General features: G+C 42.9%; 2 long non-coding RNA genes across 2 annotated transcripts; one reads left to right on the top strand and one right to left on the bottom strand.

Annotated features, from left to right (window-relative positions):
* Positions 1-1,990: 1,990 nt before the first annotated feature.
* On the top strand, positions 1,991-5,765 carry LOC139799222 (uncharacterized). The gene is made up of 2 exons (XR_011727153.1): positions 1,991-2,075; positions 4,211-5,765. It is a non-coding gene; the product is annotated as an uncharacterized lncRNA (long non-coding RNA).
* Positions 5,124-7,581, bottom strand: LOC139799221 (uncharacterized). Its single transcript, XR_011727152.1, has 2 exons — positions 7,222-7,581; positions 5,124-5,465 (listed from the first exon to the last, which is right to left on the bottom strand). It is a non-coding gene; the product is annotated as an uncharacterized lncRNA (long non-coding RNA).
* Between the last annotated feature and the right edge of the window lie 8,727 nt (positions 7,582-16,308).

The following is a 16,308-nucleotide window of genomic DNA, read 5'->3' as shown; positions in this document are numbered from 1 at the left end:
GGGTGGGAGGGAAGTGAGCCTTTTGAGAGCTGGGATGGCTGTTGGTGTTCAGGTACCAGTCCTTCTTCGGCTGCTTCAGCACCAGTCAGGGGTAACACATAACAAAACCAAATTTAACAAGTTTGCAGTCTGTAGTCAGCATGGCACAGGGAGGCTTGCATCCAACTTGCCACAGGTGTTGCTACACCTGTTGTGTCGTAAATCTGTGTTGTTGTCATAAATCTGTATTTAAAACAGCAATTGGAAAGCAAAGACTTTCCAAGATGTTTTGTCACTTTCTGCTCTGGTCCTTGACTGCCTCTGGAGAGGCCGTGTGGGAGAGATGCCCCCAGTGTGCTTTGTCATTGTTTTCCAGCTGCAGCACCTGAAAAGGTGATCAAGGTGAGTTTTTCCTTATTAGTTTCCCCACAGAAGTGATGGCTGAGGCCATGGAAAATTTTCTTTCTTTCCCTCTCTCCAAACCCAATTGCTCTCCCTCTGCAGGCACGAGCTGCTGGGCTGGCTATGGGCAGGAGGTCACCCAGCTTCCCCCAGTTACTGGGATGTTTTGAGCAAACACAGATGAGGGGAAGTGCGAGGCACTGGCGTTAAAATGTTTCCTGCCCAGTGCCTCAAAGAAAGGTCCCTGTACAAATGCTTGACATACAGATCATAGTTGACCTTTGATCATCTGTCATTTTGTTGTAAGAAAGCATACCATCATTTGCCACTGGTTAAAATAGACCCAAAGGAAGTCAAGGCTTAATCTTAACCTCAAACACATTGAGCCCTGTATTTCCTATCCAGCCATACACCATGCTATCTGGTTTCCTACACCTCAGGCCTGCTAAGTTTAGTTCCTCCCAGCCAGCTGCTAAGAAGGAAGGGAAACTCTGCTCACTGTGGATAAAGCATTTGCTGGCTGCAGCTCTTCCAGCTCCTCCCCAGCCTTTGCATCCGGGTCATCTACATAGTAGACAAAAATACAATTTTGATGTATCCCAGTTTAAAAAAAAAAAAAAAAAAAAAAAAAAAAAAAGAGAGAAAAAAATTTAATTACTTTCCCTCTTTTTCTTTGTTTGTCCTGTGGGTCTGTACATTTAAATCTTTGATGCCATGCTTTCTTGGGCTTCTCTTTAGGTAGAACATTCTTACTTGCATGCACTGAATAATCATTTAGCAGTTATGAGTATCATGTTATTAAAGCATTTCTATATTCAACACTTGAGTGCTATGCATTAATATTATATCAAATTGAGTCACTCAGGTCTTTCATCTTAGAAATTAAATGAATGAGTAGGAATATATAATATGTATACCATACAAGAGTTGAGATTTCTTCACCAAAAGTCTTTATCATAGAAAACAGATGCATAAAACAGCTGTAGTAACTGACCTCTTTTCCCTTTGTATCAATACGATCCCTTGTCTGTTTACTCAGATTTTAACAGATAGACAAACAGATATCAGGAGAACAGATTTTTTTCATGGAGGAGTTGGTTCATTTCTTTTTGAAGGTGGTCTCTTGAGCCCTGCTGTGAAAGCCACAGACCTTTTCAATAGAAGGGACTTTAAATATTTATTAACTCAATTGCTTTTGTCCCTTAATTTTTAGTAGAGTTATGATAATTTTGTCTTAACTGTGCCCACTGGATTATTGGGCTGTGTCTGGCAGCCACGTGCCACAGTGCAGGGGTGGTTCAGCATCCAGGAGCTGGAGTGATTCAGGGGGTTCTGTACCCCTGCTGTGCTGGGATCTGTTTTCACATCAATAGTGGGGATTTTGGGGTTTGAATGATTTACAAAGCATAAATCTTAGCAACATTAATATTTCTGTGAAATCTACAGGACTGGGAAAATTCACTCTTTGTTCCTTTGATTCCATTAAACATTGGTTAAATATTTTCTTCCTGTTGTGTTCACCTTTAGCATTTCAAATCATGGAAGGAAAGAGTGATTCTGATGGAAAGGATTTACAAAACCATTATAAGAGGCAGAAAAGGCTGACAACCCTCTTTTGGTGTTTGTAGGCTGGTGCTCTTTTCTTTTCCTGAAGCTGCATACTAGTATCAGGATCCACTTCTCTCAGCAGCAAGGTGAGTAAAAACATGTTTAGGTTAAATAATCCAGTTGAACCTAAAACAAAATAGACTTCCGTATAGTACTTATTTATGACAAGAAAATAAAGGTTAACTTCATCAAATTTTAAACAGGGTAGGAAATACTGTCCTGCATTTTTATCATCTCCACTGTTTCCCCACGTAGTTACCTAAGTCCCCTCTCATTTTAAAATGGGATAATTCATAAGCTTCAACATTCCCATTTTCAATCAGAGGCAATTTAGACCTGGTATCTACACACATTTTTAAAATGAAGCAATTAATATATGAAGGAAAAAGCAGAACATGAAGTTAGCAGAGAGCATTGTCCCATGGATAAGAGCAGAAAAGGCACAGGATGGAGATGTAAAGCAAATGGTTAAGAAAGAATTGTCTGGAACATGTAATTGTGTTCATGTAGTCCAACCATGGAGACAGAAGAGCCTGACAGTATTGCTGTATAGTCTACTTGGACATGGCTGAAAATGTAAGATAATACCTGGATGCTAATGGCTCCAGAAAACCACTGTAACACATCTTTGGTTAGTCAGGACTGGTTAATAAAAAATGTAAATCTGAAGGCCTGTCTGAGCCAAAGGAGGCTTCTGTGATGAGGAAGCTCCTAATACACTGAATAACCACTGAATCACCACACTTACTGTGTTACCAAACGAGAGTTGTGATATATTTGTCTGATTTTTCTTGTAAGCACTGGGATTCATAATCCGCCATCTCTCCTTCAGCTGATGTGCACAGAACTCATCTCACTGGCTTTAATGCAAAGTGCAGTAGAGGATGGCTAAGCAGCCCAGATGAAGGAGTTTTAACAGATGTTTGCTCCATCCCCAGCTGTGCTGGTAGCAGCATCTCAGTGATACTTCCCAGTTACTTTAGGCTTGGAAAACTGTTTATGCTCCCTGTATAATTCCAAAGGCAACTTACTGTAGGCTTGCAATAACACCTAATTTTTTTATCAGTCATCTTAACACTTTATCTATACTAATAGATTCAAGAACAGGCACCTGCATTCTCTGGAAAAATTTATCTGCAGGAAAAGCCAAATCCACCCGTTTGTCTGCCATGTGTTGAGCAAACAGTGCTGACAACAGGAAATGTGCTGCACTCAAGGCAGGAGTTTTTTAAGTGCATGGGTGCAGCCAGCAGGCATTGCATGCAGCCAGTGCCTCAGAGTGCTGACAGCGTCCTGCCAGATCGTTGTAGTGGACTGAGAAGAGGATAAACTACTATAAAAAGCATGTAATTACTTTTTAAATGTGCTGAAATACGTACATGAGTGTAGACTTTAAAAATTACTGCTTATCACAGACTATAAGCAACTTTTTGAGGTGTAAATAAATTTTAAACTATTTTAAGAATACAGTGTTTTTTAGCATGATAGTTCAGATTTTGAAGGTACCTGTGGTCTGGCAGAGAAGCTGTGGAGGCTGATTGGCAAGTTACTGCTCATGCAACTGATACCCCCTTTGTAACAGGAGACCAGCATGGTGTCCTCTGCCCACACAAGGAGGGGCAATTTGGCAAACTGGAACAGGAAGAGACTCCTGGACATGGTCAGGAGTTATGAGACTCCCTGGTGAGGTGGGGTGAGGTGGGAGTGCAAAGGAGGGAAGGGACTGGTGGTTCACTGCTGTCTAAGGAGACAGACTGATAGCAGATGAAATTGTGGAGGGAGATGCTAGCAACAGTCATATAACATGACAAGCTTAGCCTTGACTAGCTCTAGGATGGATATGTACCTGGGAAGTTCATACTCTGTTGTCAGAACCAGGCTGTATTTGCTCAAGTGCTATGCTGCCTCGGTATTCCTGTAGTGCAAATCCAGGTAGAAGCTGTGGGTCCCCTGCTCATCATGTCCTGCAGCCATCCATGCAGCAGAGCAACCTGTCCAGCTGGTGACCCAGGCAGGGGCAAAGAGCCCATCCTGGTTCTGAGGGGAGGCAAGTGTGCAGCTGGATTGTGCAAATACAGTTCTGGTTGTGAGGACATATTTCCAATCCAGAGAAAAATCTCTGTGTATAAATCAGTTCCTTCAGAAGTTTTTAGGAGAATGAGGAACATTTGGTTTAGACATCAGCTCCTGTTTCTACTCTTCTGCTCATTCTTCTTCTCAGGTACTTCAGCCATTCTAAGCATTTCTCCACAAGATAAGGAGGAGAAAATCTCGCATCAAGGTGCCTTAACCATCATCCCACCATCTACAGTCTCCTTGAGACCCTGCCCTGGCTTTCTATTGCAGCCACAGGCAGGCCTGAGCAAGCCAGGGCCCCTGCCCTGCTGAGATCTCCCCCAGTTTTGCCTGTCCCTGTGACACTGGTGTTTTGGTCAGTGTTTGCACCGTGCTTGGTGGCGGGAGTGAGCCAGGGCAGCAGCCAGCTCACCTCCAAGGATCCCATGAAGATTCAACTTCTGGACTCTGGCACTTGAGACTCCTCACAGAGTGATCCTCAGATCTTGAAAAGGGATGGTTAAAGATTTTCATGTCCTCTGTAGAGAGTGATGTGGGACATATAGATGAGTACAACATCTAGTTGTCCAGTGGGGGAAAAACAGGAATGAACTGTCATGGCACTACACTGACGAGTTCCTGTGCATATTGCATGACATCCGTGCAGAGCCTTGAGCAATGGATGACTAAGTATCATGTGATTGTCTATTATTAAGAAGTAGGTGAATGTGTGGGTTTCACTAAGGAAGGAAATTATGAAATTGGGGTGAAATACTTGGAAAGACCTCCATTTCAAAACCCTTCTTTCCCTTTCAAGGCAAAGGAGTCACTTCTAACAACTTTGAGTGGGGTTGGGACACTATTTTTCTTTTCTAGTAACCTGAGCCTTTTGCTTTTAAGTATTTTGAAATTAGGATAATGAGATAGTGATAGAAATTTTTTTGTGCATGTTTCTGGTGTAAAGCCTCAGAGTGGGCAGAAGATTTCCTGCTGCCTTTAGGAAGAACTGTGTAGCTCCTTGAACTCAGAAATGTGCCTGGCTGTGCTCTGAATTTAGAAACCAGACATGGCTTCCAGCATTGACTTTTTAAAAGAATTTTATTTTCTTAATGTGAATCATCCTCTAAGATGACCTAGGGTGAGGCAAATCAATACAGGACTGCTGAAAGCAGCACTTGCTCTCATCAGAAATGCTGATGCTGGAGCCAAGCAGCCCCAGCCAAACCCAGCCCCATGGCAGCCTGGTCTGCAGCAGCCCCAGCTTACCCTGGCCCTGGGGAGCTGCAAGCTCCTCACATGCAAGTAGGTAATTTGGGAGTTGATTTGAACCCATACATGTCCTTTGGTTGTCCCAAAACAGCAGGCTCTCAGGGAGATGCTGCAGATCAGCTCACTGGGCTGTTTTGTGATCACTGGAACCCCTTTAGTAGGAATAATGGTTTTCAATTAGTCTGTGATCAGTCTGTAGCACCACGAGATCCAGGGGATTGCAGGCTGAGCAGTCTGGTTGGTCAGTGTGTCAAGCACAATGTGTGGCCTTCACTTGCTAGAGGTTATTGCCCTCTGTTTTTTTAAATACATCAAGGCAGAAGAAGGGCTTCTACTGCTTTAGTGCTGTCATGATCATACACACAGACTAAACTTTTTTATGACTCTAAATATGCCTGTCAAAAGCACAGGAAATGACAGAAATGCAAAGTAAACTCAAGAAACTTGAGATAGCCTGTGCATCACTGTAATTTTCATTATTTCCTGGGTTTGACTAGCTCAGAAATACTGCAGGAAGTGCTTTTTCTTGTGGTATTTTTGCTACCTCCCCCAGAGGAGTGGAAATATTACACAAAGGCATGTGAAAATGAGAAGGACCCACACTGCCAGTGGGCCAGACGATGGGAGCACTGGATTTCTGCTTTCCTTGGCTGTCCCTGGCTCAGCAGCTGAGGAGCAAGGCCTGGGGCAGCAGCACTCCAGCTCTTCAACAGCTGGGACAGCCTTGACCCCCTCTGGGTAGGGTGACAATGGTGTAGAGGGTGAGCTGAGGGCAGGCACTGGGCAGGCTGGAGAGCACTGGCATAATTTCTTTCTCCTCATAACTCAGTGCCTACAGAGGAGCTAATCAGCCTGAGGTGTCACTTTGCAACTTCAGGACAGATTTTATCTTGTCTGAGTGAATCTGCCTAATACTTGCATACAGCTTAGCAAACACTCAGGAGGTTCAGCTGATACCTTGTGCTTTAGGGTTTTAAGACATTTGGGGATCTCACTTAAAGATGTGAAATGCCTGTGACCTTCCATCTAGCCTGCACACTGACATGCAGTCTGGTGAGCCAGAGCTTATGCATTAAATCCTGCATTAAAGCTCCACTGATAACATTATGCTTATTAAATAATACAAGCATTTTTCCTGTTTGCCAAACAGTGGGGATCCCTAGTACACACTGGGGAGGCATGAGCTATAAAAGCCTCTATTGTTTTTTTAATTAGGCCATATCTAATTAAAATGATTGCCTGCCATTACTAGCATTTTTTTAAGTATTTTCCAAGTGAGGGTGACTCATGGGGCTGCATGGAGACAATTTACACTGCAATCTATTTGGGATGTGTTTGCCTGTGCCATGCAGTTGTCCTTTCTCACCATAGGCAGACAGTGTTTATCTGAATTATTATTTAGTGTGTGCTGCCAGCTAGCCAGGCATCCATGGTTCCTCTTATAAATGAGCTGATTCGCCTGTTTTGCATACATGTGAAATCTGTGTGTAAGATCCAGTTTGGGGCTCTGAATGGACAAATTAATTTGAAGTTAGAAGCAGGGACTGTCTTTAGAAGTTGCTAACAGAAAATTTAACAGATGCCAGACTAGTCTGATGATCAGATGTTGCAATCAGTGTGGAAGCACTGCCAGTTTTTCTATTAATCTGAGTGTAAACTGGAACCATTGCCTGCATTTCAAGCATCCCACTTGAACTCAGCCCACAAGGAGTGACAGGTTTGGAGGGAGGCAAAGACCTGGCCATTGTATAGTGTAGAATGCCACAGGTAATGCCATCAAGGCCAAGGTCAGACAGCAAAACTCACTGGAGAGGAGTAAATCCTTCCCTTGGAGGAGTGTGCAACCAGAAGCCAGCCTGGAGTGATAGGAAAAGGTGATGGGCTGGGGTGGGAAGAGATTTTGCCTACCTTTGCCTGAAGAATAAAAGTGTTCCTGAAGAATAAAAGTGTGCCTGAAGAGAGTGTAGGGTGAGGCAGAGTGTGCTCTGGGGGGCAACAGGACTGGGAGGGAACCAGCCTGACTGGTTTGCACAGGGCAGGGATGGTTTGCAGGCAGTGGCTCCCTGCCTGCTCAGCTGGTGATGGACCAGGACTGTGCTGGAGCAGGGGAACATGAAGTGCCTGGGCAAGTGTATGGGGCTGCCCAGGGAGCTGAGGGTGGTTGCTGCAAGCTGAGCAGTGGTACTTAGAGAGATTGTGGTAGGTTGGGGGGATCCTGGCTTGAAAGATGCAAAGTAATGCACAAGTGCATGGAAACCCAGAGCTATTCCCCTTCCCTCCCACAGGCCCCTACTTCATTCCCTCCCATGAAACCCTCCAGCTTTTGGCTCCCCTGATGGTGTTACAACACACTGGATATGAAAGATTAATGATCTTTCAGCTGGACTCAATGATCTTAAAGATCTTTTCCAACCTAAATGATGCTGTGATTTTATGTGAGGGGTGAGAAGCAGGGAAGGACCACATCAGGATGCTGAGTGGGGAGATCAGTGGCAGTTGCTGATGGATCAACTTGAAGGAAAAGGCTCAGCTCTGCAAATTACAGATTGCACAAGTGAGCTGAAACTGTTGCTGTGTCAGTGCAAAGTTTCAAATCATATTTCAGGTCTTGTTCTCTCACTTTCACTGCTAGTGTTTCTGGTATGTTTTTCTTCCAAGAGTTATTATGGTATGTGAAACAGAGGCATGATGCTATTATTGTCTTTCCTTTAAGTCAGTATCTCTCAGGTAAGACATGACAAGATGTGGAATTAGGTTAAAATAAAAATATTGCCACATAAATTTAAGTTTCTGGTAAAGGAATGCCCATCTGAGATTACAGCATCTTTGTTCTGAATGTTGTACCTAATGAAAAGCAAGATGTAATACCTCCTCCATGAGCTGATCATCTAAAAGGCAGTGCCTTTAAAAAGAAGGGTATAACTTTCAGCTTTATTTTATAGGTGAAAAACTGGGACACAGAGAATCAAATTACTCCCATGTCATGCAGACTAGGAATTAGCATGTGTCTTGAATTTCCAGTTTCATCTTAACCACAAACAAATTTTCTCTCTCCACAAGGATAGTTTGTCCTGGATTTTAAAATGTTTCTTAAATGGAGTGCGAAAATAATTTAGAACTCTTGCACTGTTATGGTTTTTCCCTAGATGCTCAGATAAGTAACCTTATGGCTGCAGCCTTTACTTTTGCTGCTATGGATCAAAATATAAATTTTCTTACCATGTGCAAGATAGTCTTTGCTACTAGTACTTCCTTTCTTCATTGTACCTTGAAGAACAGTTGCATACATCATCCAAATACGAGCTTCACACAATTTCTCGTGGCAAAACAACAATATAAAACTGACCAGCTCTTTTTCCTGCAGAAAAACACTGTGGTAATTAATGTGCATGCAATTATTCATCAGCTGCCACCCTACTAGCCTTTATGGGTCAGTCCTGTGCTCTTTTTATTTCTCTTTAATTACACAATAGGGAAAAGAGAAGCTGAGGCTGTTCATGGGACAGGACTGGTGGTTGCCAACTAAAAGGGAAGAAGACTGGAGTAATCTTTTCCTGTTGAAGAACACAAAACCAGTCGATGCCGTAACACCCAGGCTAAGTACTGCTGCCATGACAGGCAGTGCGATTTTCACCTCTGAGCTGCTGCTGGTCTGAGATGCTGCTCTGAAGCTGCTGCTGTGCCATCTGGATTGTGATGCTCGTGTCCCACTGGAAACCTGATTTGCCTTCAAATTTAGGAATGTATTATTTGCACCTTGAGAGCTGAAGGCAGCATCTCTGGCAGATTTTCATAGGGGGTAGCTATTTTTACCAGCTGTTTCAGCAGAAGCATCAGGTTATATTGCCTGGGTCCCAGTGCCTTTTCAGCAACTTGTTTCTCATTTCTTAGTACAAGAATAGCGTTCTAGATACCTGAACTTCTCACTACAGGACAAGCACTGGGAGGAGGGTGAAACCAGGGGATAACAAGTTTATACTTGTTTCTTCTGCTCTTTCAGCAGTGCAGTTATGAGAGACAGGAAATGGAGAGAGACAGACCTCTGGGCTGAGCTAAAAAGATCACTTGCTTCTGCACGTCTCTCAAAAGTAATTTCCCTTGCACTTTAAGTGGGGTAGCACCACTTACCCTCCATCACAAACCTGTGCAGCGATTGGGTTTGCTTTCCTTCCTGAGCTGAACACGTGAGTTCACACACCAGAGCCCCACAGAGAAAAGTAAACCTGCATGTTTGGTTTCATCTGGTTTCACCGGTTTGCAGACGGGCTGAAAAGAATTTTCAGTCTGAAACAGCACCTTAGAGCAGAGAAGGTAATTTTCAGGGCCCTTGTACACAAAATGGTTGCAACTCTTCTGAAGAAAGGAATGCAGCTCATCTCTCCCCCAGATTTGCTCCTCCCTGTCAGCACTGGAAAGATGGAGCCAGCCTCCCATCACCTGGCCTTTGGCCAAAACAGTCTGCATCTGAAAGGACAACACTGCCTGGCAGCTCATGCAGTGTCAATTAAACAAGGATTTACATTCCCCAATGATTTTAGCATGATTTTCGCTTTCAATCTGGTTTTAGTCCTAAATATGCAATCCGTTAGAAGATAGTCTCCTTCCCAAATAATTTAAATTCATGTTATTTCATGAATGAAAATAAAGGGTTCCTTTACTGTAAGAAATTTTTAGCATATGTGCTTTTAGCTTGTTGTTTGTCTTAGCTTTACATGTGCTAGCATTTGTTTGGTTGCTTTTGTTTACTTACTGTCAAACTCTAGAGGCCCTTTAACCCTATCTCTTTATTTGTCAGACTTAATGTAAAAATGTGAGATTTTGGAGTTTATTTTTGGTTTCCAAAGTGAGGGAGTACAGCTAGGCCACAGGAAGGTATTGCAGCATGACCACTGTATGCTTGCAGTTGCTTATGATAACTAAACTAACATGTTAAAGTAAGAGCTTTGGGTATCTCCCCCTTGGTATCTCCTTCTTGGGTATCTCCCAAGAAGGACTTCCTTTATCTTCATCACTGATTTCATTTAGATATCAAAAAATGTTTGTAAAAATATATAGTCTAAAGAATAACCTTTTAGTCCTAATGTTTGGAGCACTCCTTTATCAAAGAAGCTGAGTCTCTGCTTATGTGCATTTTGTGTTGCTGTCTGAGCTCAGGATGCTGTGTGTACCCCTTCTGCTGCAGCAACCTGTGAGGTGCCCCATGGCACCCAGAGGGATGAGCATTCAGGGCCAGAAGGGGCAGGAATTAAATTATCTTGCTTTGAGATGTTAGCTAACTTAGGCCAATAAACTGGATATAAAGCAACCCACTTGTCTTTCTGAACAGCACTTTAAAACTACACGTGGTCAATGTGGATAAAGGGCAGCTTTGAGCTGCTTTAATGTCTCCTCAAGCAATCCCTAGCACTGAATCTGGAAAATCCACATGTTGTTGTTATCTGCAACATTCAGTTGCAGGTTATTTATTCCCTGAAATGATTGTTGTTCCTACCAAATTAATGGGCTTTTAGAGCTGAAGATAGCTCCCAGAAAAAGGAAAGGTTTCTCTGTTTCATATTCAATATTGTATTTGGTAGGGCTGAACAATGTCAGGAACATACCCAATACAGATGATGAGCAAGACCTGGAAATTGGTCATCCCTTGTGCTTTGGGCAGAGCATGTATCAAAGACAGAGTCAGATTTGGGTGCAAAAACGTCCCTGGCTCCACTGCCAATTCAGCTGAAGGATGCTGTCATAGTGTAGTTTATACACTACATGTTTTCTAACAGATAATGTGCAAACCCTTATTTCTGAACTCACTGTCTGTTACTTATAGCATTTAAATATTTTCAGGTTTCATTTAATCACTTTTTTAGAATAATTATTTTAGGTTTTTGACTGTACAACTGGCATTTTACTTGAACAGAGTACACCCGTGTGGCACTTTAAAGGCTTCCTCCTTCACAGAAATTTACAGAAGTTTCTGTGCCTTTTGATTTTTCAGAAGTTCCGGGTTGGTCTTTGTTCTTTGATTTTTAAATAAGTGCCTTGTGCTTGTCGTTCACTGTGTTCAGGACTCCAGTTCAATACTGCTGAAGTGAGATCATTGATCATTGATCACTGATTGACTTCAAGCCAGGGCACCCTTCACAGATGGGAGTTGGGTAGCATTAGGTAGCACCTCATCCTAATAGTGTTCTGAGACATAAAATGTGATCACTGCAAGGATTCAAATAATCTTTTATTGACTTCTAACATAAATTTTGAATATTTTTTCATAAGCAAAAGTCTTTCCTGTGATAATCCTGTGAAGCTGAGGAAGCCTTGTGCTGTGAGCTCACATGATGAAAGGCAGGATTCTTTCAGACTCACTCCCAAGGAGAAGGTTGGTTCCTGGTGTAATTTCTGCCTCTTCATCTTGGTCTTTAGCAACATTTATCTTGACTTCTTACCCAGCAAGTTTGTTTATCCCTGGGATGTAGGGCCTCACTGGCCATGGCCACCCTGGGAACATTGCAGGTGAGATGCAGCAGACATCTTGCCAAGGAAGACCTTACACATAAAAACAGTCTTTAAATAACATGTCTTTCTTCTGTAAACTTGCAGCAACATCACATTGAATGCTTTTCCTTCTTAGAAAGCTGCAGGTAATTAACCTATAAAAAACACCCTGCTATTTGCCTGCAACTGATACAGCTGTGTGGTTTTTGCACCAGCGTTGTTCTGTTACTTCTGTCAGATGTCTTTTGTTTGCCTGTCTGTGCCTTGCAAAGGAATGTGGATTGTCGGCTTCTGCCATTTCTCTGGGAAGAATTAGATGTGATTGTAGGACATCAGGAAACTTTTTTTTCCCCATCTGTAGAAAGATGAGGGAATTTGGCAAAAACTAAAAAGCATGATCAAATAATTTACAAGAGTAACTTTGAGGTTTTTTCCTGTCTCTGAGCTATTTATGCAACAAATGTTTGAAGGCAAGCTGTGAGTATTATGCAAAGAAATCTGCTATCATGAAATCTCCAAGAGAAGATTTAAGATTTAATTTCAAGCAGAATCTGGCTTGCAGCAGCTATTAGGAAGAACTGTTACACTACTCCAACAGCCATACTAAAAGTTTAGTGTGCTTAATGCTTATATTTCCATGTTGTATTTCTGCCGTGGTGAAAGGCATTTGCATGCATGGACTGAATGAAACACTTGCTGATGTGATATTTTTTGTCATTAGCTGCAGAAGCTAAGCTGGGTGTAAGAAGGAACATGGCAGCTTCATCTCACACACCAGTGTTTATTGCCATAAGGCAATGATCTGTGCCACTCTGCTGGTGAGCTCCAGTGAAGTGGTTTTGGTGCTCCAGGATGTCAGGGGCTTGCCCTGGAGATGAGAGACAGAAGAGAAAGCTCTGGTTTCCAGCTGCCCACCACACATGAACATGGGTGAATTTAACTTCTATTTCTCTGGTTACAAACCTTGAATGCAGCCAAACCATGAATCTAATTTAGTATCCTGGGCTACACTGCTAGGTTCTCATAGTCTAGCAAAGTCACAAGAAGTGAATGATAACTGCTGTCACCTTCTTTTCTGTTTTTGCATTGAGCTGACACTGTAAATAATGCATTCCCTCTGGCTACCACAGCCAGCCCTCACTGGTGATGAAGAGCAATAAAACCAATAACTTTGCATTAAAAGCCCCTTAGTTGTAACCTCACCTGTGGTAAAGAAATTCAATCAGACCCCAGGACTCAGACCTCATGCTTTGCATCATCAGTATTATCTTTTCACAGGCAACAACTAGTTTCCCTGACATCAAGCTGCAGGCATGCCTGTAGCTGGCAGGGACACAAGTCCTGGGAGTGATGGAGAGGCACAGGCTGGATGTGGGAGGAAGGCACCTCCGAGCTGGCTGCTCTCTGCCTCCCCTGCAGAGTGTGGCCCTGGGGCTTTGCCTTCCCTGCCAGAGGAGATGGAATCAAGTTTGGGTCTTCATTCTCTGAGTATGCTGGAAAAATGACAGCTGCTCTGAGTTTCTGTTAGCACTGGTGTTGCACATAACTCAGTACTTTGTGACAAATACCATAGTTAAGCACATTTGTTAAGAGAAAGTATGAAGTAGCATCTTTCTCCCTAGTGGTAACACAGCCATTCTTTTGGGTGCCCTCCTTTTAGGTGCCCTCCTTTTGGGTGCTCTCCAGCACTCTGCTGGTGCTTTGCTCGCTGCCTGCACTGCAGCCAGGCACTGGTCTCCTGGCTTCAAAAGGCCTTTCATGACCTGAACCAGTAGTTCATGGCAGCTAGTATGAGAAGAAAATAGAAAAGTTAGAATAACATCCTTGAAATTAGAGCTGGTTGTGAGATTTATTTTTTGAGTTCAGGTGTTTTTGAAGGTTTCCAGTTAGTGTATTCCAGCAGCTAAAGTTAAAATTATTTCTGAGGGAACTCTCATTTGTCTTGGTGCAAACAAGCAGAAGGATACAGTTCAGTTAAAAGGGAGAACTCAAAATATGGCATGTCGGCATGGTTGGAATCAATGTCAAGGCTTCAGTTTACTTCAGTGGGGTCAGAATTTCTCTAATAAAACCTGCACTGCTAAATCAAACTGCCTTGATTGATTTCACTGGAAGCTCTACTTGATTAGGGACAAGAGAAATTTGTCCTGGATAAAGGGAGAGGAGGAGAGAACAACAGAAATCAGCCCTGGAAAAAAAACCATGGTCTTGTGAGAGATGACTTGAGCTCTGGAGACTCTTTGGACAGTCACACAGTTACAGTGGCTACCATGGGGAAGGAGTTTTTCATTAATTATTCAACAGCAGGGAGATCTGCATTTTGCCTCAGACTGACACTATTTGCCATCTGCTTAAAATTGTACTGTCTCAAAAAACTATTATCAACATGTTTGGGGTTTTTTGCCTTTTAGAGTAATCATTATGCTGAGCTTCCAGATTGTTTAAAGTATCTGGGGTCCAAGAATAAGCATACTGTTACAAATAACTAATACTTGTAATTGCTATTAATTTTCATATGTTTGATTGACAACTGGTTAGTAAGTTTGGGTTGGTTTTTTTTTTGTAACTGTGATCCAGAAGTGGCCTTGATCTTGCTAACTGTTATATTGGATCTTAACTGCATTCCTCTAACTAATCCCAGAAGGCTAATTTTAAAAGGTGATTCAAATTCATTCCTAGTATAACTCTATTGAAATTAGCACTTTTCACCAGGAATGAGTTTATCTTAGTGTCTTGAAGAGCCCTTAAAGCATACAGAGGGATCATTAGCAGTGAGCCCTGAACATAATGCAATTACATGGCTGAGCAGACAGCCACATTACCGTCTGGTGTTGAAGGTGTTACTTAAATTACTTTTTCTGGGTGTTACGCCCCCGTACTTCCCAGAAAAACCCCCAAATGAAACCCCTACAAAAACCACGTTTACTGGGTGAGATTGTTGAAGGGGAACTGAGATTTATGCTAAACTCTGTGAAAAGTTTATCCTGAAAATGGGAAAAAAATTCAGACACTTGCTTTCACAGGCACTGTAATAACAACACAGATTTAAGCAGACGGCTCTTATATGCCAAGAAATATTTAAAAAGTATAGTCAATTGTAAATTAAAGATAAATTTGGGCCTCTTGTATGGTGGCTGTTGCAGCAGAGGACTGCCAGCTTCTCCAGCTCTGCATTTTTTATATTCACTGCTGAGAAACACGACATCCAAAAGGCCAATATGGCTCAGCAGTTGCCTAATCCTTCACCACTGTGAACACCATCCCATAGCGTGCTGCCAAGACAAGGGTGAGACCATCTTCAGAATACAATCTTGCACAACTGGAGACTGACATCTTCTAAACTTTCTCCCTAGAAGCTTCTCCTGGCTGGCTGGTGAGCCAGAGCTGGACAAGTGTGGGTGCCAGGAGCTGCACCCCCCTGGGCAGCTGCAGGCTCCAGCCATGGTGGGGACATGGGCAGGGAGTCCTAGGCCCTGCCGCTGAGCTTGTGCTGGGGAGTGGAGCAGGAGATGTTTTAAAGGGACTAAAGTCCATGCCAAACATTTCCAACATCGTTCCTACCCAAAAAGGGAGCTTGTTCACTTAGATCAGATCTATCGTACTCAATGTTTGCCACACTGATTTTGAAGAAAATAGTGGTTGGTAGGTCATACTATTAAAAATATTTGCTTAATTTTGAATTTCAAAGGAAAATGGCACCGTAAGGAAATCATTGTACGTGTCCATCTGTTTCCTACGGTTTGCGCTCAGGTCGGCGGATTTGTAAATATTCACTCTCACCCTTGGGCACCCAGCCGGGTTTCTGAGCTACAACTTGAGATCTCCTAATCAGAAATTGCCATGCAAGGCAGTGTTTAACCAGCTTAACAGCCGCCGAATAGCACCTTCTCAACTGTGCTAAAGCGCAGCACAGTTCACCACCCAGGTGGCTGAAACGTGCTTCTGCCTTTTAAGATCGTGGCATCCTGCTGGTGTACGCATCACCTGGAAAACAGAGCTGCGGGGTGGTTGCTGCCCTTGGGGCTGCGGGCTCTTGCTGCAGGGAGTGCTACAGAGGGTAAGGTTAGAGGCATTGATTATCAGTGAAATGCACATCCTTCTGAATAGTAGTGCATCAGTATAAATCCTTGTGTGATAGCATTTATAACACAAAAAGTATGTGAAGAATAACACCTTTATTTCCGTATGAAGATGATGCTGACAAACTAGCAGAACAGGTAAATCTGTAGAAGGCTTGGCAATCACCTTGATTAATGCAACTCATAACTCTGTCTTTACAGTATTTTAATGTCTTAGGCAGCCCAAATCACCCCAAGGACAGCCCTCAGTCAAGTTTAACCTAACTTGTATTCACTCAGACGCCCACCAAGGACCTCTGTAAACCCATGTGAATCCTGTTTGAAAAGGACTGGTTTAGCGTAAGTGGCTGTTAAGGCTTCCCGATCAGTTAAGAGCTGGCTGGGTCACTGGGCCCCAATTAGTTTCCAAGGAGATTAAAGAGTGCCTTTGGGG

The sequence above is a fragment of the Heliangelus exortis genome, chromosome 8, assembly GCF_036169615.1.
Source record: "Heliangelus exortis chromosome 8, bHelExo1.hap1, whole genome shotgun sequence".
NCBI classification, from domain to species: domain Eukaryota; kingdom Metazoa; phylum Chordata; class Aves; order Apodiformes; family Trochilidae; genus Heliangelus; species Heliangelus exortis.
The sequence above is the reverse complement of the archived record's forward strand: the minus strand, read 5'-3'. Positions and strand labels throughout refer to the sequence as shown.